The 23,387-nt window shown below is 31.8% G+C and overlaps 1 protein-coding gene across 2 annotated transcripts in view; it reads right to left on the bottom strand.

Annotated features, from left to right (window-relative positions):
* LOC126836518 (CD166 antigen homolog A) overlaps window positions 1-15,022 on the bottom strand; it is a 57,561-nt gene extending 42,539 nt beyond the window's left edge. Inside the window, exon 1 of one of the 2 annotated variants that reach the window (XM_050570012.1) lies at window positions 14,481-15,022. The gene's annotated coding sequence lies outside the window, so the exon portion shown is untranslated. Of the gene's footprint in view, window positions 1-4,070; window positions 4,235-14,480 lie in introns of those variants that run through there. The other variant, XM_050570013.1, reaches the window with a different exon arrangement.
* Window positions 15,023-23,387: the final 8,365 nt, after the last annotated feature.

Here is a 23,387-nt window from a genome sequence, read left to right as displayed (position 1 = left end):
CGGAAACCGCGGCACGTTTAATTCCGTAGAAAATTAAGACATCTGCTGTTCAACGCGCCAGCTTTATGTGTAATACGAGTGGTAAACATTATGCCTTTGCCAGGGTCCCATTGTTCCTTGGTTGTACATTCAATATATATATATATGTATTATTATTAAGATTCGACACGTCCCACGAAGAGGCAACGAGCGGAATATAGCTCACCGGGTTCCTGTTGTACGTGCATTATTGTGTTTCGCAAATGGGGTTTATGAAGTACCAACCTACCTACATACCTACACCTCATATTCTGCGTGTACACGCGACACGAGTCGAACACCGACGGGGAAATAATTAAACTTTGTGTGATTATTTTCGAAGAAAACGGTTAGGTAACATTATTCCGGCTTCGACGTGAACCCGGGAAGGTACCTATTGTGTTTGCAACGTTGTGATTTAATTTTTCTATATACTGTCCGGACCCACTCTTTTCCGCTGGAACTTTTTTTTTGCAGATGTCTGATCAGAAATTGTACCTGAATAGTACTCGTGTGGAAAATTCTTTAGAAACGGTACTAACTTGGCAATAATCGGTTCTCCTAGAAGGAGTACCTAAAACTACCTTCTTTTTTTCTCGATTTGTATGTGTAGTTTTAGGGCTGAAGGTACATCTAGTGAGACTCTATGACCTTAACAACAAATTTGTTTATAGTCAAACTTTTGTAAAAAAAAAACCCCCGAAAAATGCATTGATACGATTAAAATTTACAAATTAGATTATTCTTATAAAATTTAACACTAACGATCAGCCAGAGTTTTCAGTACAATATTCTTAACTTGAAACAAATGTTAATCGCGTAATCATATTTTAAACACGTTTATTGTCTATAAAATGATTTGTATTTAAATTAAATATTATTTCCAGTTATAATAATTCTCATTAAGACTTGTACCTTCTCCTCCAATATGCTCCGTGTCCGCTTTTTCTTTTTTTCAATGAGACGGTTCCACCGAAAACGAAATTTTGAATTGAATGAAAACCGATGAATAGAGGTACGCTTATTATTTGCTATAACGTGTATACCAGCGTGGCGTCGTTCGAAAATTACACACCTAATCCTCGGAGGTTATTTGTGGGAATTTAAGACGTAAAGGGTAAGTACTTATAAATACGGCAGCTTATATATATTATAAAGGTGCAAAAGCGGTGGAATTGAAGCTTTAAAAACGGCGGGTAGTCGAGCGATTCCGAAAATTACCTCCCTCGCCTGTTTGAAGAAAAAGAAGAACATAATATAACTTCACAAAATACTGGAAATTTCTCTGAAAACAATTAGAAACAATTTCTTATGAAAGCTTCGTTGCGGCGCCGAGAAGGTCTTGCAAAAATTCTAATATATTATTATTATTTACACAGTGATAAGTAGATTAAATCCATGCTTTTGTTATAGGGTGGAAGATTTATGTCGGCATTACCCTGTCCCCCACTTTATGGACCTGTGTCATAATTCGCACCTTTCCAAGGTATTAACGATGCTTTGCCTAGCAAAGCCGTGTAGCTTTAAATTTACCATTGTGGATTTCTGCAGAAGACTGTAGAACTTGTTTTAAATTTAGATTCGGGTGTTTAACTTAGATGCGGAGCTGAGGAGTATAAGTTTTATAGTGAATTGGTCTGCAGTAGATCTAGGTGTTTTTACAGAATAGAAAATGTCAAGTCAAATCAATGTATTATCTATTTTGACCCTAAATGGTATCGCCTAACTTTATCACCCTAATGTACTATAGTACGACAAAAATCTATTTGTAAAATCACATCTTAGGGTTAGATTTTCCTACATAAAATGTGTATAACATACGGGTTATACGACACCGATTATCAATGACAATATCGGTTAGTTGGGATCATTGAAGGATGCGCTTTACACCCAATAAAGGAACCACTTATTATATAATTATGTTTGTCTGGCCCACATCAAAATTAATCAGTAACATTTTGGTCTGCACTACAATGGTAGAAAGGGTGGGCTGTATAATTGAATGACTGTAAATTAGTTACCCAAGTAGATTGTTCTTAATTAACTTTCAAATATGATGTTAAGTATGTACTGTGAAACAAACCACTTATGAATGATCATGAAAATTTACATTTGACATATTTCGTGGCGTTTGTAGTCAGAGACAAGTTATTCAGATTTTCAAGAAACATTACAGATTAGACTAATAGTAACAATTTATCGTAATGAGCAATACATTTTCCAACAAAATATAATTCAACATACCATTTTTTTACCATTATAATAATTAAGTCCCACCGTTTGTTATCGACTGCTTGTAAAAAAATTAATGGAATGAAATGGGAAAAGAACTATTTGTTCACCCACATATAATTGTACTTTCGGTTAGGTTCTAATATAATGTATTATAAGTTTTAAAATTATATTTCTGTACATGAATTGTTTTATACTGTCTACACACAATACATAAAACATAGCGAAAAAATTGAAAATGAGCAAATCTCAATCAAACACAATGTGTTATTGGATTTATGTTCAAATTAAATGATTAAACAACATTCGCAGTTTCTGAATTTTACATTAATTAATCTAATTTTGGTCAAGTTCTTCTAAAAAAAAATATTATTTCCTAATAATTTGTGTAAATAATTTATGAAGTAAATACAATCAAAAGGAATCGTTGTTTTGTTAAGACTATTGACTGTTTTTTTTCGAGTTCAATAATCCGGATAACTTAAATTATTCAAACTATTCTGATTTTTTTTTTTAACTGAATATTTTTAAGTTCAAATAATCTCGTTTCTCCTGTAAAATGTGTAAAACTAATAACGCAATATTGGTTTTTTTATACTGATTGTTTGTACAACGTTTTTGCTAGATGTATTACGAAATCTTAGTTTACATAATATATTTCTCAATTCTCATAAATATTTATGTATTCATGTTCCTACTCATCAATTTAAAAGAGCTATTGCCCTTTTTAATTTCAGCTTTATAACTCAAGAATTTAGTTTTTTTTATTACTGTTATTATAAAGAAACAAATTAAGAAGGAGAAGTCACGATGGTTCCAGAACACCTAACATAAACATTCCACGAACAATAAAATTTGTTATGATTTTCAGGTTATCCCTGACGTTAGTTAAAATATGAAATATAAATATATGATAATTAATAGAAATCTAAAAATCTGTAGTTTTAAAGTTATTTAAAAACCTAATAAATACAGTAAATAAACAGATGTGGACCCAAATAACAATTTTTTGATAAATAATGTTACCCAAAAAAAACCCCTTTTATGTAGTGATATCGCTTTTTTATGGGTTTGAACAATTCATTTCCACTTATTAATGTTCTCATACAATATTAATCTTAGTTGGACATTTATTTAGTAATATCGAAAATGTTCAAGAGTTAAACATAGTATTATCTTTTTTGAGAATCCCAACTGACGAAGAATGATTGGATAACTGATTCAAGTGCATCTCGTCGATTACAAGCAATTAAGAGGACTTGAGCTTCGATCACGGTTATTTTTATTTTATTTTTTATACCGCCGTTGACGTCCAGTGGTTATTATCGCAGTATGATTTTTTATCCTGCCATTGCGCTTGATATTTTATAACGACCATATTGCAAGTTTTGTATTATGTTGTGACATAAAATCTCTGCTGCACAGACTTCTCACCCCCCGAATGTATATACATATATATTTTATTATATGTATTTGTATATTATTAACTATACGAAGCGTGTTGTGAGTTAAACGTGCATTTTTGTCACGGTATCCTTTTACGCCTTAGAGTTAAGTTATAAAAAACCGATCAATAAAGTATATATGATATAGGTACGAGATTTGAGCGTAATCTCGTGACGAGGGATCTGCTTTTATTGCGGTTGACATAATAATACTATTTTGCCATACGCATAAAATATATAATATTTGCTTTTATAGTATAATACAACTGCGTCGAATGACACTTTCAGGTCTAATCAGCTTTAAGTGTTTACCCTGTCGCGAAACTCGACTGCTGCTATACTTTTATGTTATTATTATTATATTATTATTTTTACCAGATTTTTCTTCTTTGCTTTGGCATATTGAATGACGTCGAGGGGTGAATCCCTCTGCTCCATTTACTCCGGTAAGGCTGTTCTATGTATATAATATCGTTCAGCAGAGTTCATACGGCAAATTCGAATTATTCAATTAATGCAATTCTAGCGGGTTAAGTGTAGTCGCGAGATTATATTATAATTGCATTAAAACGAAAAACGTCCACATCGACCGTTTTGATATATTAATATTATTATACATACATGTCATATTATTATATGTACACATCCGTACTATTATTAATATATATATGTATAAGTGTATCCGATAATTGGCTCTGAAATAATAAACGTACAAGCAAAACCGTCGAAACGTCTCGACTGCAAAGCTTTTAGCAGCTCTCATATATTATTATTATAAATGTAATTCACTTCTATTCACCGTGATAATGAGTTCTCGTATTTCATTAAATTAATCCATTATATATGTTATATTTTATATGCTTACTATCGTGTTGAGTTCGAAAGCAGGCGCGGATCAATGCTTGAGCAATATTAATTATAATTTACATAATATATAGTTATAAATTAATAATAATATCATATAATGATAATATCAAATAGATGTTATTGTGTCTTATTCCGATTTTTTATGTGTGTAATCTTGTATTTCAATAAATACATTCGTATGAATAGGATCAAGTGTGGGGTAACTTTAATAAATTATGCAAATTAAAATAACACTTTTTTTTTATATATAAAAAAACAAAAATGTTCTATTTTTATAAAAACTTAAACAATTCGTATAATGAATAAAATGTATTATAAATTATTAGTAGTCGTTGACAAGTGTTCATTCGCTTATTCAATAAATCATATTTACATTTGCCTCATTTAGTTACTATTAATATACATGAACTTGGAAAGTAGATCCCCTAAAAAGTCTCTAAATACAATCAAAATAAGATTTAAAAAAAAATTTGTAAAATGTCAATTTTAACCCGTGTCCCACAAGGATTGAAGTTTAAATGTGATTTGACATACGATATTTTTGCACAAATCAATGCATACCTTTTTTCCTACATCATAGTTTGAGCTGAAGTTTTGACGGTTTTATAGCTCAGAGTCTGCTGAACACGTACACCATACCTAATAATTTATACCAGTCAAAATTTCTGATGAAAACTAGGTGTTTTTTGATACATTAATACAAAGTTATTAGAAAAAAGTACTAATTTAGATTAGAGAATCTTTTTTAAAATTGAAAAAATGTTGATTAGTTTTTAAGTTTTAATTTTTTTAATGAAAAATTTGAATTTCCTATGTTAGTCAAATAAAAAATTGAATTTATGAGAAAGTATGCTGAGTTGAGCTAGAGATCTGAAATAATTGGAGATTTTCGTTTGAATAGACTGTCATCGATTGAGTTGGTAAGCCAGTTATAGCCATCATATTATATTTTATAAAATTAATATGAGCACGTAAGAGCACTTAACTTTCAAAAGGGTTTTATCATAAACCCTCTATCTTATTTTATTAATTATCAGTTATATTTAATTAATACTACAACTATATTGACTAACTATTTTCTAATAACACATTGTTATTACAAAATATGGTGAATTAAACGGGGTACATAGACATCAAGTCTGAAGTCAATCTTTAACTGATATAATATTATATCAAATGAATCAAGGCGCAAAAGATAGGCAATATTTGAAATACTATACTCTATAAAGCATTTCAACTATTTCAATTGTGTACGACTATTGATTAATACTTGTAATAATTCTTTTAAATCTATTTTTCCTACGAGTTGAAGAAAATGTTTTATAAAAAATTACATTGCTGGAAAAAGCGAGCCTGATACGTAATAATGGTCAGACATCGATGATTAGTATTTTCAATTTAATAATACTTTTAAGACCCACTACAAACGCCGTTTAAAAAAAAAAAAAAAATAGCAGGAAAGTTATTTGATTGGAATTTTCTTTTTCTAGCATATTACATTCTTTCATTTCTTTTGGAAGTTTCATTTTGTAATCAATGTATTTTATGGTTATTTATGTGAATAATCTTATCTAATACAAAAACCCACAAAAGAATGTAGATGAATTCTATAAAGTACTTTGTACTTAATACAATATATATTTGATGGAATTATTACTTCAGTAAATTCTTTCCTCCTTTTATTTAGGACTTAATGATTTTTTTTCGTGACAAATAGAGTTGGTATTATGATAGTTATATCAAAAGCTTTGGGGCACGTGTTTTAGTGGTTTTTAATAGATTAAAGCTACTGAAACAGGTCAGAGCTTCAGAAAATAGTTTAAAATAGTATAAATATTTAATACCTAATAAATCACAATTGGTGTGAAACCACAATTAATGTCCTATTACGGATCTCGAAAATGTCGGGTATCAAGTGTCCTAGTTTCTGTTTATTAATTCCCAGAAAACGCTTTTGGCTGACTAACAGTTAGTTTCAAAGTACAGCTATTTCATCGGAAATAATTGGATCTGGAAGTAGTACAACGTCTTGGGTTCCAAGTAATATTATTAACTAACGGTTGGTTTGTACTTGAGAATATTATAGAACATTATTGTCTAGTTGATTAACGCAAATGTTTAATTGAAATTGTATTAACATTGATCATTTTTCTCGTTTCATTCCGTTTTGCCAATAAAATAAAATATGCTTACTATCGAATTTTCATACAAGTTTCTGTGATAATTTATTTGTTGATTGTTTCACAGGCACTCGTGGAATGCGTTCAGCACTCAGCCAAATTTCAATAAAAACTAATTTAAATCTCGCCTTTTGTTCAGAGTATGTAGATCACATTTTTATAAATGTAGAACACTTTGTTGACACGAGACATACATTGAGATATGTTTATTCCCAAATAGTTTTTTTTTTACCGTCGTTGTACACTGTCGAAATTGGTGAATTCGATGAAATTGGAATTGTAGTTTACATAACAGGAAGCCCTTTTCAGATATTACCGTTCGACCCGTCGGTGTTATGCCGTCAATCTGAGGTAAACCGTGCTGTGCATTATTCAATGGTAGGTCCTTCACACCTCCAGAACCGTACACGCACAAACCCCGGGAAAAGTAAGTGTACGTTCGACGGTCTGTCCGGAAAAATCCACTTGTACCTAACCACAAAGGAACCCTGCTGCTGGACTCCTTGTTGCCATTACTGTTGATTGATTTCGACCGGTTCTCGTTTGACAGGACCAAACAGATGCGCACAATGCCTAAGATATTGCCCGTAACATTGTAATCTGATATATTGTAGTTATACCTGTCAAACAGGAACCGGTCGAAATGTATAATATGCTAACAAGTCTAGAAAACTTCTTGTAAGTTGATCCGACACAGTGGAAAAATGTAAAGAAACGAACAAATTTCCAACCAGCCAACTCGAGGAGATACTGCATCTCCGCATACTATAATGATGTAATAAAAATTCTTGAAGGTTCTTAAATCACTTGATAAACTATTCCTACAGGTAAACAAATTTGAGAATGAAAAGAGACACCGCACCATATTTGTTGTGTGTAAAACATTCTTGGTAGATTAACTTTATTATAAAGTGAATCTTAGTCGTTTTGGAGTGTTTACTCAAAAGGCGTGTCTAAAGAAAATGAATGGCTAAGATTTTATCTTCATAATGTCACTGCGTAGTTCGATAAATAGTTGCTGAAAACTTTTTAAAAGTTATAATATTTAATATCCTATAGTTAAAATGCTAATAACTTATTAAAACATTTAAAACCCAGTCTCGATATTCAAATTTGTAAAGCTACTTTTGTACTTTTAAACCGCTAATTTTTTAGAAAAGTTAATCTACCAAAAACATGTGTTTGTATATAATTATATAAATACTGCATAGAACTTAAAATATTTACTTTTACTATAGTTAAGTGGAAAAATATTATAGAATTTTATCGAAATTTACCTAGATTTTACTCCTTAATAAGGATATAAATATATAGGGCGGTTCAAATAAATAATTTTAATATTTTTTTTCTAATACATTTATTTGTTTTTACATAAGTCTAAACTTACATGCTTTAGTTAATTTCAAGTCCGAGTATTTTCATGCCACTCAACCATCAAGATATTATAATTGTTCTAGTATTAAAAAATATTTTAATAATCGCTTACTGTGACTTGAAAATCAACTGTTGCGATAACCATTATTTTTTTGTCTTTACAGTGTTTGATTTAGTTTACAGACTGCAGTCATTTTTTTCATACATTTTTATTAAAATTGAAAAATAACTATTAAGTTTCAATGACGTTATTTTTCAACCAATCGCGTTAGGTTTCAATACAGCTTTTAAATCATATTATACATTATTTAAGTGTTACGCGTGTGTAGATAATTGACAGGCCATATCAGTAAATACCCGATCACAGGTTGAAATATTATTTAAATATTTTATAAAAGTATTTTTCCTTGTCAATGTTTCTTTATGTTAGCTACAACAAATATTTGTATGGGGGGTTATTACCTGGCAACGATTAAGCCTATAACATCGACGCGCTAGATCAGCGTCGCTGATTATTTTACCACATTAAAAGAAACAAAACGACCACCTTTTAGATTGAATGCTGTCTTAAAGTTTGTTATGGTCATAGTGAAATGTTGCTAGGTGCATCGTTGTCATGATAGTAATTATTTTTTAGAAGCCAAATACATACAATATGTATATATTTGTGAAATGAATGCTAATTATACAATGAATTGCTACGCAACAAAAAGATAACGTCAATTACAGTCGAAGGTCGCCCTTTTAAACCTTTTCGAACCTGTCTTAATAATTACCGTTTAGAACAAAAAAAAAAAGAAAAAGAAAAGACGAATGTATGTTTTTGGAGTTCCTTTATTTTGTAAAAATCGATCCAACAACAATAACGGTCAGAACATTATCAATATAATAAATAAAAGGCAAAAGAATCAAGACAAATTATGTGTTCCTGTGCTCGGTACTCTTCCTTAAAAATGAAACATTATTGTACTTCATCTATGTAATATATTGTATCCGTGTGTGTATGTGTGTGTGTAGCCATTCGTATATGAAGTATAGTAAACGTTTAAAAGCTTTCTTTCTAATGAAAAACAAAAACCTCCACTTGTGGTTAGCTGAAAAACAAAAACCGCTTAAATTCTGAGTAATGGCCCAATCTAGGTATGTCAAGAAACGTTATCGAATCCCAAATGTTTTCTAGGTAATTAATTATTACGGTTGTCGGGCTGCTTTATATTTAAGTGAGTAGTTTCCCAAAACTTCTTCTTCGAGATTAAGATCGGTAATATAACCTCCTCGGCACCGAATGTTCTCTTTTGCGGTATATACACATAACCCTTAACTGTCTTCTTTATAATATATATATATTGTCGTGTACGAGTTCCAGAGGGTAGTTTTATATTTTGGCCGTTACGTTTAGAATATTTCACTATGATATTATTACATTAGACCGTGGTGGTATAAATAGACAATAGCTATTGCGGTCAGAGGTACACTGCTAAAATAATATGATACGTTGCTATAGCTTTTGCTTCTTCGGTATTGGCGAGTTCCTTTATAATATAGTTAAATGGCCGTCCCGGGTCGAATATTTAGAAATATAAAGTCGTATACGCTATTTATATACAATAGACGGTCGGTTGGAATGGAAAAGGAAAAAAATAACAGTGTATGGCCTCGGCCTGCCTTTTCATTTTCGAAATTGTAATCTCTAAAAAGCCGTTTTTCTTTTTAGTAAGGCGTTATTTTAAAGAAAACTTACAAAAATAATTATATACATTCGGTTTCAAATTTATGTGTATAACCAAAATCAATTCGACAACAGTTTTGATTACTGAAATGCGTTTTAATTAAAATACCCGCATGACATTTTTGCCCAATGTGAGTTTTACACTCAATTCCGCCATTATATAGTTATAATTTAACGCCCGGTACATGAATATCAAAAAAAGATATTATTATTATTTCATTATAACCATTTGCCTGACCAGTAAAACTTCAGTTATTATTCAGTTAATCCAAAAATTAAGATACTTAAATTATGATAAAGTTACTAAAAAACACCCGTTAATCCGTAGCTTTTTAAGTTAGTAAAATAAAAAAAAAATTATCAACTTTGTAACCTAACTTAAAAGTTTTGAAATAATAATTATAAGTGATTTGATGATTTTTTTTTTTTAATATGACAATATTTACAGGTTTTTCTAAACTTTTGAACAAGTCATTGTTCCCATATCGCAATACTTAACAGCAACAAAAAAAGCAATAAAAATGTTTTAGTAATTCAGAATTTTAGCAATGTAGTGTTAGTAAAGGATTGTCCCGTGCACGGTAGTTTTAGAAATCTTCTGTAAACAGTAGATAAGGAGGCGAAGGGCCTATTATTTTGCCATCGGGGTTACGGCTCTCTGCTTTCTGGCGTTTTATCGCCTTACACCTGTGCTTAAACGTGAGCTTTTCCTAATAAATCTGACTCTATCTCTTTTCATCTCTTCTAAAATAGTAAACGGTTTCCGGGATCTGCATCGCGTGTTCGTCAGGGTCGTCACTCGAGTGAATACGTTTAGCATAGCATTCCGTTTGCCAGGGCTTATCTCTGCTACCGTTTTGCTTCTTTTTTTTTACCCACTAAAACCAAGTGAATCCTCGCACGCGGCGATACCGTCATATTATGCAAATTGCCGAGCCTTATAGTAAGTAAGTGAGTAAATTATTATCTTGCGGTCGTTTTGTCGTGTGTAAAGATAACGATCACGTTGAAACCAGGTCGATATATCCATGACAGGTGCCTACGGTGGTTTACATGTTAATTTACTACCGTATATTGGACTTGCCGTGCGACGGTCGATAACGATTGTGGCTCACAAACAGAGAAAAACCGCACTTAAGTATGTATGCGGTTAGAAATTATTGCATTGTGTGTGTGTGTGTGCGAAGAAGGGTTGTGTTAAACCACGGGGTAGATTATCGCCTTGTCGTTTAGCCCCGTGTCGTATACGGGCCGGGTGTCTGGCCAGCAAAGCACGCAAACGCATACGATTAAAATAATAATACATTCGGAAGACACTTAAAAAAATCGGACTGATTGGCCGAGTTTAAAAAAAAAAAAAATACACATGTCTTGAACCAACAACAAATTGAACGAGGGACACAATAGGCAGCAGACCCACTTGGCGTGTCACGTGCCCGTGCGGAAGCGCATAAATAACTATTATGGCATAAAAAAAACAAAAACGAGTGTCCGTCACGTTATTACACGATTTAATCGTCGTCGTAAACGATAAAACGGTAGTTAACGTCCGGCGATTTATTCAATTTCCCATTGATGTTGTCCCGTTGCCTTTGCTAAGGCGTTTGAAGTAGGTACATTATATTATGTGTATATAGGAAGAAAAGATAAATCAAATTCCTGTCCAATCAACACCCGTGCCAATATTATACCGTAAAGTATCTCTCGGATATAATATTATGTTCCGGAACGATCAAAAGACAACGTTCTGGTCGCCTATACTATGCCGACAAGTCTAAAAGCACGGAGAATCTAATTGATATCCCTTAGGATTCCTCGGGAAACTCCTCGAGGATGCTCTTTACAGTCCCAATGATCGTCCTTCATGTTTATCGATCCGGAACTCCCTTCAAAGGAGTGTAAATCAGGTTTGTGTATCTTATCATTTTCTTCTTAATTTATTTTTTCAACTCTCTATACCGTAGGCGAATAAATTACTCAGGTTTTCGAGAGAATGGTTATTAAGTTAACAATAATTCTGTGGTGTTTGAACAAAAGGGGATAAGATAAAATACGTTTTTTCTGTTAAGTTTGTGATAAAAGAAATCGACCATTAAAGGATGTGTCAAATATTGTATACAAATTAGTAAAGAACAATTAAATAATTCAACTATAAAGGTCAGCAAAAGAAATTTTACCGTTAAGAAAAGTACAGAATAGATTATTATTTACTCTTAAATTGATGGCACGGGCGACTAATGAGTTAAGACCGACCCTAGGAAATATTGTAGCTGGACTACTGCTTAAATGTACATTGTCAAACCTTATCCATAATAGCGTAGGAATCCTAGCGATATCTCTATGAGTTCTTATTCCTCAAGGATTCCCTGTAGAGGTCCAACGATCGCCCTGCAGGTTTTCTGATCCATAAATCTTATAGATGAACATTGTGCAGGTACCTTTAGGTTATTTTTCTTCTCCGATTTGCGTATCTCATGGACTCCCGTTGCGGTTCTTAATGACAACTCGAGGACTCCTACTTCCTAGTTTAAAATACCAAAACAGAAATCCTAGGCAATTCTGGTATAATTCCTATGACTCCTGTGTAAGAAAATTTAGGGAAAATACTACAGAACTCCCGGTGTTATAAGCGAAATGATGACAACCAACGACTTCTATCGAAAATGTTTCAGTTACAAAAATAGAAACATTTAACGATTCACAATTGAATTGTAAAAGTTTTTGAATAATAAAACAGACAGTCTGAAAAATTGTGTTGACATTTAGTTTGTCTGTCTAAAATGTTAATACCATTGACCATATAATTTTTGTTGTTAGGTCTTACCGTCAGTGAATTATTTTTATACTTTAAAACAAAAACCCGTATCAGAATGAACGGTAATAAGCTTCTAAAAAAGTAGATTTTTCATGATTCAATTAGCACTGTAATTGTATGTCTTAAAAGTTGTTAACATCGTCTTTTAATTTGTTTTCTCTTTAGTTAATAAAAAATTGAATTTATACACTCTGCTTTTACTCTTGGGAAAAAGGGAACAAAGTGATAACAATAAATTAATCGAAAATATTGTTTGCTAAGCCGTAAAAATATATAGTTTGTTTTTAAAACAAATACACATAAAAAGCAACAAACGAGCGGATTTTTAGGAAGCATTTTGCTGTAAGCATGCAGCTCGACGAGAGTAAAAATTGTAGGCGGATTTCAGATTATTAAATACACCGGTAAATAAATATTCATTTAAGCAAGACTTTTTTTTTATAAAGAACATATTATTCAAAACGTATTATTAAAAAAGTTCCGAGTGAAAAAATGTACCCCGATATTAAATTTTTATTAATTATTTAAAAACTAATTAAAATTGAGTTGTAGAGAAAATCAAACACAAGTACTTGTTTTGAAGAGAAAAAAACTGTACTATCGTATGAATAAAAAATAAGGCACTTTTCCCCATAATTTTTATTAAAATTATTTAAAAATTTAAAACCATCTATACTTAAGAAACTTCTCTTTGACCAATAACTAATAAGATAAACAAATATGAAAACTGATTGGATTTTTTCGCTGTATTCTTGAGTTGTTTTTTTGTTGTTGTTGCAAAACTAATAACTTGGCTTCAATGCGATACTGGGAAGGTTTGTTCGTTAAATCCATAGAATAGATGAACATCGTCGATATTTTAAGGGTTATTTAGGACAAGATTTGTTCTACTTGCTTATTTATAAAACATTATTAAGAGTATGTTTTTTTAATGTCCATATTATTTTATTTACTGACGTTTGTGTTTTAACGTTTTCACAACCACCTAAAAATCCGCTCTCTAAATGGCCAGTACCATTGTATTGTTATAATTGATGTGCTGAGCTTACTCTAGGTACAATAATATATGCATTCCATTAGTATTATTAACATAATCACGTTTCATGTGCAAGCGTTACATACAAAAAAATACATAGAATACGTGATCGTTCCGGCGTTTCGACTAATCTAGGATTAAGGAGATAATGCTGGAGACTCAGAGATTTTGCATATTATCACACTGACGGTATAATATGGGTAGGAATATATTTTTCTAAACCCTTTTTTTTTTCAAGCATCCGACGAAAGCAAATGTAAAAACAACACACACACACACACAGAAGCAAACACTGTCGTCTTGACTTGAAGTGAGCAAAAATAAGAAAGGTCTTTTTTCAAGACTGTAAATTAAAAAAAAAAAGGCCGGTAATCCGACTTGTCACGCAGACTCTTGTGCGTCAATCAAATCAAATCCGAGAGGCTTTGTATAGCAATTATTGTCTAGGAGATACAAACGAACAGCGTCGTCCGTCTATTGATTATTTCTGGGTTTTATTTTTGGTCTAGTGTTCTATTATCCGTTTTGACTTTTCGACGGCATGTGCCGGTCGGTCCCCATGCGTTTTCCCAAAACACTATTACCACAATCGCTTGATATGATTATTATGGCGAATAAAAAAAAACCTAGCAATTAATAATATAGTGATAAATATTGTTCGCCACAACAGCTGTACAATGGATATGCAAACCGATTTTGTTTTTGGAGACACGAATAGTAGGTACAACTATCAACAGATGTATTCTACATGCACATAAAGTAATGAAAAATAGTTCCACCATACCTTTGACTTTTGATGATTGTTGAAGAAACGTGGACGCGCCACATGGTCGAGTCGACATGAAGACGTCGCGTGAATCGTCCAAGACGTTGTTGTACTGCTGTTCGTATCCGATTCGCGGTGTTGGTTTTTTTTTTGGGGGGGAGGGGAGAGTTTTCAAAATATACAAAATAAATAATTGTCCTCGTTGAACGCGATCGTTCTGTTGTTGTACAACGCCGTCGTCGTTATCAGTAATAATTGGATTTTTTTTTTTTCAAACCGACCAACGGACGGGTGTAAACGCGGTAGATCCGACGGGTTTAATAACGTAAATCCGAGAGGGGAGGGCGGGAAAAAACTCAAAAATTATTATTTAAAAAAAAAAATTTCAAAAGTAGCAGAAGAAGAAGCGACAGAGAGACGGCGGCCGAGAGATAAAAAGCGGCGTACAGATAGTTTGTCTGTCGAGCAGCGCGCCGGACCACTGTGAGCGCACGGCACGGCCAGTACTGCTGGTGGCGGCGCGTATAGAGACAGTTTAGTAGTACCCTGCGGTATCGCTTGGTGTGTATAGCCGCGTGCGACTGACAGTTTCCTTTTTGCTTGGTTATTTTTTTTTTAACGCCCTTCGCACGCTCCCGCCGGCGTATCCATAGCAACCCCCTTCCACGTCCCGGCACCGATGATGATTGTCAAACGGCCGCCGATAGTCTAGACGCGAGAATTTTCAAAAATTACACATACTCTTAACAAACGTTTCTTTACGGGGTTTTTTTTACGGATTACATTTTGTAGTTTTTATTTTCGGCCACGAACAATATGGTTCGGACATCAGATTCGACTAGGACTCTAAAGGAAGCAGACACCTAGTCTATGCTGACAACTCCTGTAGGCGTTTTTAGACATATGTAGTTTTTTTTTATTTTGTGTGTACGTTTGAAGGTGAAAAAAAAGACACATCCGAATAATGATGCGCCCTAATTTATACAACCCCATAACCTACGCTCACGTTTACTTTAATATTATATTATGTGCGTGTCATAACGGTGTGCGCAAACACATCTGCAGTCACGGCGTGCAAACGGCGGCAGCATCACAATAAGAGCAGCTTATATTATTATTGTGTGTGTAGAAATCTACACCACCCCTTCATCCCTTTTCTACTGCACGGGAGAGACGTGTGAACAAACGCGATAACGTCCTTGACAAATAGTAATAATAATAATAATAAGGATAATAGTACAAAAATGGAGAGAAAAAAATGAATAAATAAATAATATTACACGCGCCGGGTCGCATATAAACGACGGCTAAAGAGAAACGGATCTTTTCAATATAATAATAAAAATTATCATCATTGTTTGGTGGTCCTTAAAAAAACCAAACACCCATGATTGGTCCGTTAAACTTTAACGAACCGTTAAATTTATTATTAATTTTTTTTTGTGCGACGAAATGAAATTTAACAAAAAAAAAAAGGACAGCACGGCGGAGACGGGGTGGTGACAGGTCTTTAAGGGTTTCTATAGTTATAAGTGATAAAACCACTTCAAACACAAAAAAAAAACGCTTCGATGCCGTTCTGTAGTTGGAAAATATTAAACTTAAAAATTATGATATGATTCCAACCCTTCCGTGTATATACCGACAAAAAAAAAATTGGAAGCCACCCAAATTCGAAACCTTCACGCTTAGTTGTCATACAAATTAGAATATGTACTTCTTTATACTTTTTTTTTTTTTTTTTTACAACAAGGAAGGAGAAAACTATTTTTCACGTTACTTCCTCTCGAATGTACTTGTATTACAATAGACAAAAGTTTACATAAACATAAGAAAAACTAACGACGCACAACCCGTTTAAAGTACATGAAAAACTGGCTTAAAAAATGTTTGAGCATGTACAATGTGTCACAAAAGAAAGCAAAATAATCGCAAAAATTGCATTGGACAAGAATGCGGTAGGTACACCGGAAGGCTAGATAGTACATAATTTTGTTTAGAAAATAGTAAAAAAAAACATTTAAAAGTTTCTACAGTTATGTGTTGTGGTTCTTGGTAAAATTTATTCTATTCAAACCACGGTTGAAAGAAACTAAAAAATTATGTTAGACGAGTTGGAAAAAACTGAAAACTTTTTAAAATGTGTTTATGTGTATTGTAATTTTATGTATGTGTATTATTATGTGATTAGCTATTAATTTTCCCCATTAACTTTTTAGCTAAAGTGATGCTATACATTTTAAAATCATATATGTATATTGAGTAATGTGCTATACGTTTAAACAGAAGAGGGTTGTTGCTAGTATACATATGCATATGAGCAAGGGTGAGGGAAAATCCTGATGTTTATACAAAAGATATTCAAACTTCTCCTTCTAAGTGTAATGTACACTACTGGTTTTGGTAGTATTAATATAAATAATAATACAAAATCGGTTCTTCTTGGAATTTTGGCATATTATTGGTATTATTATTTTGGCAAAGAATCAAATTAAATAATCTACAGATCCGAAATCATTTACCAAAGGTTAACGAGTGTAAAAATACATATAGGTACTGCTACTAAAAGTAAAAAAAGTTCATCCATTCTATAAAAATGTCGTGAAAGTCACCCTTGACACTTGTATCGCCATTTTTGATTTAGCACGCTAGATTTATGTAAAAACTAGTCTGAAAAGTTTCAAATTTATTTTTGAGATAAAACGGTAAAGAGCGGTATCCTTTTACCCAAAATGGATATAGGTATATTTTTGTTCGTTTCTCTTGTTTGAGTGAAGTTTTCGGAATTTAAGTCTGACAATATCACATAAACTTTGTTTTTATTAATTAAAACTATAATATACTTTTAAAACACCACTTTTACTGTTTTAGAAGTAAGTAATTTAATATTGTTGTAATATAAGTATTAAAATACATTCAAGGAACGAACGATTTACTGACAGAAAAAAAACGATAATTTATTGTTAATGATGACTTTTATGTAATATTATTATTCGCATTTGATCGAGCAAATTCATTAAAAATTAAAAATTAAAATCAAATAATTAACATATTTTTTAAGTGTTATGGGGAAATTCCTGGATTAAGCTTTATACTTAAAAGAACATCAAGGGAATATTTTTAAATTTATATTAGTGGCATTACATTCGAAACTTAAAAATAATCTTGAAAATCCTATTTCAAAGTATAAAATTGTATTTTTATTAAACTCGTATTAAACTTAATTTCGTATTAACAAATATTCTATAGTCAGAAACTTTATGATGAGCAACTAAAAGTAAACTGTGATTTGGATCTGAGTATGTTAGCATAGTTTTGTTGAAAGTTGGACCATGTTCACAAAATAAATAACGACGAAATTTTGTTTGTTTTTCAGCCTAAAAGAGCCAACTCCACTGTTAACAACTTTTTGCAAATAAGCGTTGAAGTTTTCATATTATATAGTTTAAAGGCGTGACTCATAAGTTAATTACTACAAGCGTAACTTTTTTAATCAAAACCAATACCTCATCAGCATCTCATCGAAACTAAAAAGTACATCGTACAAAGGAGTGCTTTTTACCTGGTAAAATATAAAACTATATAAGTTAGACGAGTTCTATCCTTAATTTCTTTGAAAATCAACTGGATATTAAGCTTGCCCTTTTCAAACAAATGAAAAATATCATAAAGGTTACAAACACAATTCATGTGCTGTTACATATAAAAACAAACTTATATAGTAGATATGGGCAATTTTTAAACACATAACAGAAATATTAGTTCGCAAATATAAACTATTTTAAATTTGTTTTATAAAGCGCATCCAGTATAATAATTGATTCGTTTTTAAATGTATTTTTTTAAGCAGTTTTTTTATTTAGTACTTTAAATAATTTTTTAGGTATTACTTATACACATTGGTCTATGTGATATATGACACACCTATGTACGGTATGGTAAAATATGTATAAATCCAATCATTCATTTATTCAAGGGTGTCGTTTTGGTATTCAATAGGAGTGTACATTTTTAAACTTTTTTTTTTCACTGCCACGCTATCTATAAGGGCCAAATCTAGCATACCCAGACAAATCTATACAACATGTGTTGGCCAAATGCCAACAATATAGTGCTGAAAAATATTGGGGGTGCCAAAAGACAAACCGACATCCCCTCCCTTCTAAATAGCATCCCTGCCAAATAACGTTTTTCAATACCTATAGGTACACCAGAATTAGTTGCACTTATTGTCTGTGTCCTTGTTTTGTATATGGTGTTGACTGTTGTGAAATGTGAATGCAGAGATCTCATAAATATTATATTGAATTGTTCACTAATAATATAATACCACTAAGGAATAATATACCTAATATAATAATTAAATGCAAACATTGTTACAAAACTATACCAAAAAAAAATACACTAATTTTATTATACTTAATTAACTATCAGTAACTAAGTCTTCGGAAATTAAATAAGGTCCAGTTGGAGTAATTTTAAACAAACGGGATAAATGTAAAAGTGATTTTTATTTAATAGAAATAATGACACATTTAAATATTTTATTGAAGTTTTGAGTTTTATTAGAGGTCAAACAAATCTGGCTTAGGGCCTAAGCATTTTTTTAAATTTGTGTATTTATGCTGAGTACAAAGATTTTTTCTGATCGCGCTTAGTTTTTGAGTTGAACCAAAAAAAACTAATCAAATTGCAATAAAATGCGAATATACTTATTCACCATTTGAAAAATGGATCTATTTGATTTTCTTTTTAAATACATGTTAAGGACTTCGATGAAAGCCGAATTTACCAAGCTTATATATTTAGTACTTATTTATGAGCTTATACATATATATATAAAACATATTATTTCTCCAAATTTTATTACTTTACTATAAAAACAAATAAAACTTTTCTTTATCGATTTTTTAATTATACGCTGAATTAAAATGTATCACAATTATTGACGTTTATTTAAATTAAATGATTAATTAACTAAAATTTAAATGCAAAATTTGAATTCTATAAATTAAAGTTTTGGTAACAATTCGAGTTTTGGTAATATTTAACAAAGATTAAAATGTGGGTAGGTGTAAAACTTTTGCAAATTGGTTGGAAACATACAAATTAGATGTATACCTACTACTGTAATTAATTAACTGATATAATGTATTTTTCTTGACGTCTGTCTTGAAATTTTAACAAATGTCGCTTACCTCGACGAATAACCGCTTGTTAGTTGATCTGAAATAAACACTTTTTTTTTATTTCTTCTAAATACTCATGGCAACGGCGGCCTCAGGCTCTTACAGCTTTCTGAACACAGTACAGCTAATTACATTAGTTGTATAGTTTTAGTTTATAAACTTTGCCGAAGTAATGAAAACTCGATGAACTTACCACAATAATACGATAAGAAGATGACAGTCGGTATCCTTATATGCCTACTGTGCCTTTAAACCAGACTTTTTAAAAAATAAAAATAGTCTGAGATGTCTGACGAGTGTCTAAGGGCTGTAAACAACCCTTAAGTGTAATTCCCACTAAATCGGATATTTTCGACATTTTTACCAATGTTTAATTTAAATATTTTTTTAAGCCGGAGGACCATAATTATTAAATGGTAAAATATAGTTTTTATTATACATGGCGACAATACTTAAACGTGGGAGTTGGGTATTCTCAATTAATGCAACAATAATATATCGTAAGCCACAACAGTTGTATTAATTTACATTTTTTCAACTGCCAATGTAAATATTGCAATAATATATTATGAATTCACACATACTAGGAATGGAAAGAGAATATATAATATTTGTTTACCGTTTTTTCTTGGGCGTTCTTACTGTGTGAACTATTTAGATATATTATTATTATTATTATTATCTTTTTTTTCCTTTGTATTGCGCTGTTCTCTAATTTCTTTTCACGGTGATGGCGAAAAATCTGTCAACTCAAGTGTCACGTACCTCTATAAGGTACTCGAGAACGTCAAAAGTGAAAAGCCCTTATCAGATTTCTCATTTTAATAAACACGCCGAGAAAGCCCACCGAGCAGATTTGTCGTCGACTCGAGTCTCGAGAGACACCCGGGAATTCAAATAAGCACTATAATATTATATACCCACGAATCCCCGCCACTGGCAAGTATTATTTTACAACCAAAACAATTATCATTATTTTTTTTTTTTTGTGATTTCCGTCGCAAACAAAGTCGGCGGTGTCGGCGAGGCGCACTTACTATTGAGACCGTATTTTTTAATGGGTTTTAAAAAAAAGCGCGCGTCGGCCGCATAATTTATTATACTATTGCATTTCGACAAAAACAACGACCCGGGGCCGCGATGTGTACTTTTTTTTAGTGTCACGACCAAAAAAAAGAAAAAAAATCTATATAAATAGGTATCATAATAATATTATGTATAATAAAAAATATAAAAATACCGCGATAACGAGCTCGGGGGCAGGGCGTTACTCGGGCCAAAGCGGATACGTCGAACATCAATCCTAATAGTCTTGGATACATGACGTGTGAATAATGTTTTCAAGTGGTAAGCCAACACCGTGCACGATCGTTATACCTATACTGTATTATATGCTCAATCAAAACGTCAAGACGCCAACTTGTTCCCATTATACGGCCTTATGGCTAAGCCTATATAACTGCCGTTGAGAAGAAAGATGGAAAGCCTGTAATTTTTCCCGAAAATCGGCTAAAATATTTCTAGTTTGATCACCTGAAAACATGCTCAAAAACTAAAAACGATAAAAAACACCAGTACAGCGGGGTCGGGGCATAGTGGGGACGGAGCATAGTTGGGTCGGGGCATAGTGGTGACGGGGAGGTCACAGGTTTACAGGAATTTTTAAATCTGAAAGTGATAAAATCACTTTCGAAAAAACGCTTCGATGCAAATCGGTAGTTAGTATTTTCAAGCCAGTACAGTCCAAACCAAGCACAATATAAACCAGCAAAGTTAGAAAGTTTTAAATGAAGGTTCTGTATTTACAAATGAGCATCAAAGCGTTTATTTAAAAGCGATTTTATTCAATTTTATCACTTTTATTTATAATAATTCTTGTAGACCTGTGACCTCTCCGTTTCCCCATTGCTTTGATTGCATTATGCCAATACTCTACTGTACTAGTCCTCTCGGATAAAATCACTTTCAAATTAACGCTTTGATGCTCATTTGTAAGTACAGAACCTTCATTTAAAACTTTCTAACTTTGCTGGTTTATACTGTGCTTGGTTTGGACTGTACTGGCTTGAAAATACTAACTACCGATTTGCATCGAAGCGTTTTTTCGAAAGTGATTTTATCACTTTCAGATTTTAAAATTCCTATTAACCTGTGACCTCCCCGTCACCACTATGCCCCGACCCCACTGTACTGGTTTTTTTTTTTTGCAAAAACGTAGTGGACCAAATAACACATATACAATGTGTTATATTTTGTTGGAAGGGTCGACGATTCATGTTTCAATCGTTTGTACTCCATAGTTTAAATTATAATCGCTTATTCTCAATCAAATTAATATTTATGTATTATATACTTCCATTAGAGCAATCTCACACAAACTATTTATACTTTATAGATTATATTATTTCAAAGCTATATTATACTTCTATTTTACTAGAATGACATTGTACAAAATAAAATGCAACTAAAAAAACCTTATCATAGATCCTTAAAATGTAAAGGGTGGGATAGTGAAACGGGTTTTCCCATTTAAATACATTAGAAAATCGCCGTTTTACTGCCTCATCCTGTATATTAATTTCTTGTTATTTTCTAAAGAAAAATCGATTTTCTTACATTTAAATTAAATTAAATCGTATAGTGGTACTGTGATAGAGAAAACAATAAATTTTACCTAAATATATAACTTATTAGTTAAATATTACTAACGTGTATAGCTACTAGCAGTCGGCTGTTGCCTGTTATTTAACAATAGCCTTTAATGGAGATTTTAAAAATTGTGTTTTTTTAATAATAGCATAGGAGCAGTATCATGATGTTAAATGTTCACGAGATTTGATCTAGTCATAAAATAAAGTATTATCATTTATGACTTAATTATTATTAAAATTTATCTTAATTTGTACATAGTAATAAAATAATGAAATATTTTATACAAAATTAGAGCTACAAGTTAATAAACTAAAAAATTAAAATTAGCATGAAGCAGATTATCTAATATTAGACAATTTAAACAATCAAGCGTGAATCTTTTTAAATGAATAACAGTATAACAATATGCAAAACATTAGTTTTCCTTTAAAAAATTGTGTAATAAAAAATACATTTTGAGGCGGTATACTGCATAAAAACCAACACTTAATCTGAATCCAAAAAACAACAGTCCTCTTCATAATTTGCAGGTAGTTGGACCTTATATACTCATAGTTGACCTTCGGTAAGGTTATATAACGCAGGCTATAAAATAACGAGATAATGACAGTGGTTTTGTCGTATCAGAATCATTAAGTGTCTTAAGAAGTACACGGAGAGGTTTTTTCCCCAATAAATCGAGTGTCTACTATAATCAGTTACACGATTTAGTCGTCTGTGATATCATGTAATAAACACAATATTATGATACCGATCATTGGGCCCTAACCTAATCTAACATGGATAGACGTTACCAACTGATAGTTTTTAGTGTCTGTTCGTTCTCCCATCTGGTACACCGGATTTTAAGTTAAAAAAAATTGAATTTGTGTAAACTTAATGTCAAAAGTGGTACTTGAGCACAAAACTCAATAGTATCATTCTGCATAGATATACATAAAATTGTTTTAATGATTTGATCAATTTTTTTTAAAGATTTTAGGTGTTTTTGTTAAAATATAAGAAATCTGCGAAAACACAGTTTCCCGGCAATTTAAAAAAACTGTAGTGCCGAATTTTTTCCCCGTTTAATATGTTATGGATA

Source organism: Adelges cooleyi, unplaced genomic scaffold (genome assembly GCF_023614345.1).
Source record: "Adelges cooleyi isolate 19-005CV unplaced genomic scaffold, UGA_ACOO_1.1 ACOO_flye_CR_arks_rails_tigmint_CR_PRNA_247, whole genome shotgun sequence".
Classification (NCBI taxonomy): domain Eukaryota; kingdom Metazoa; phylum Arthropoda; class Insecta; order Hemiptera; family Adelgidae; genus Adelges; species Adelges cooleyi.
Note: the sequence above shows the minus strand (reverse complement) of the source record. Positions and strands in the feature narration are given on the sequence as shown.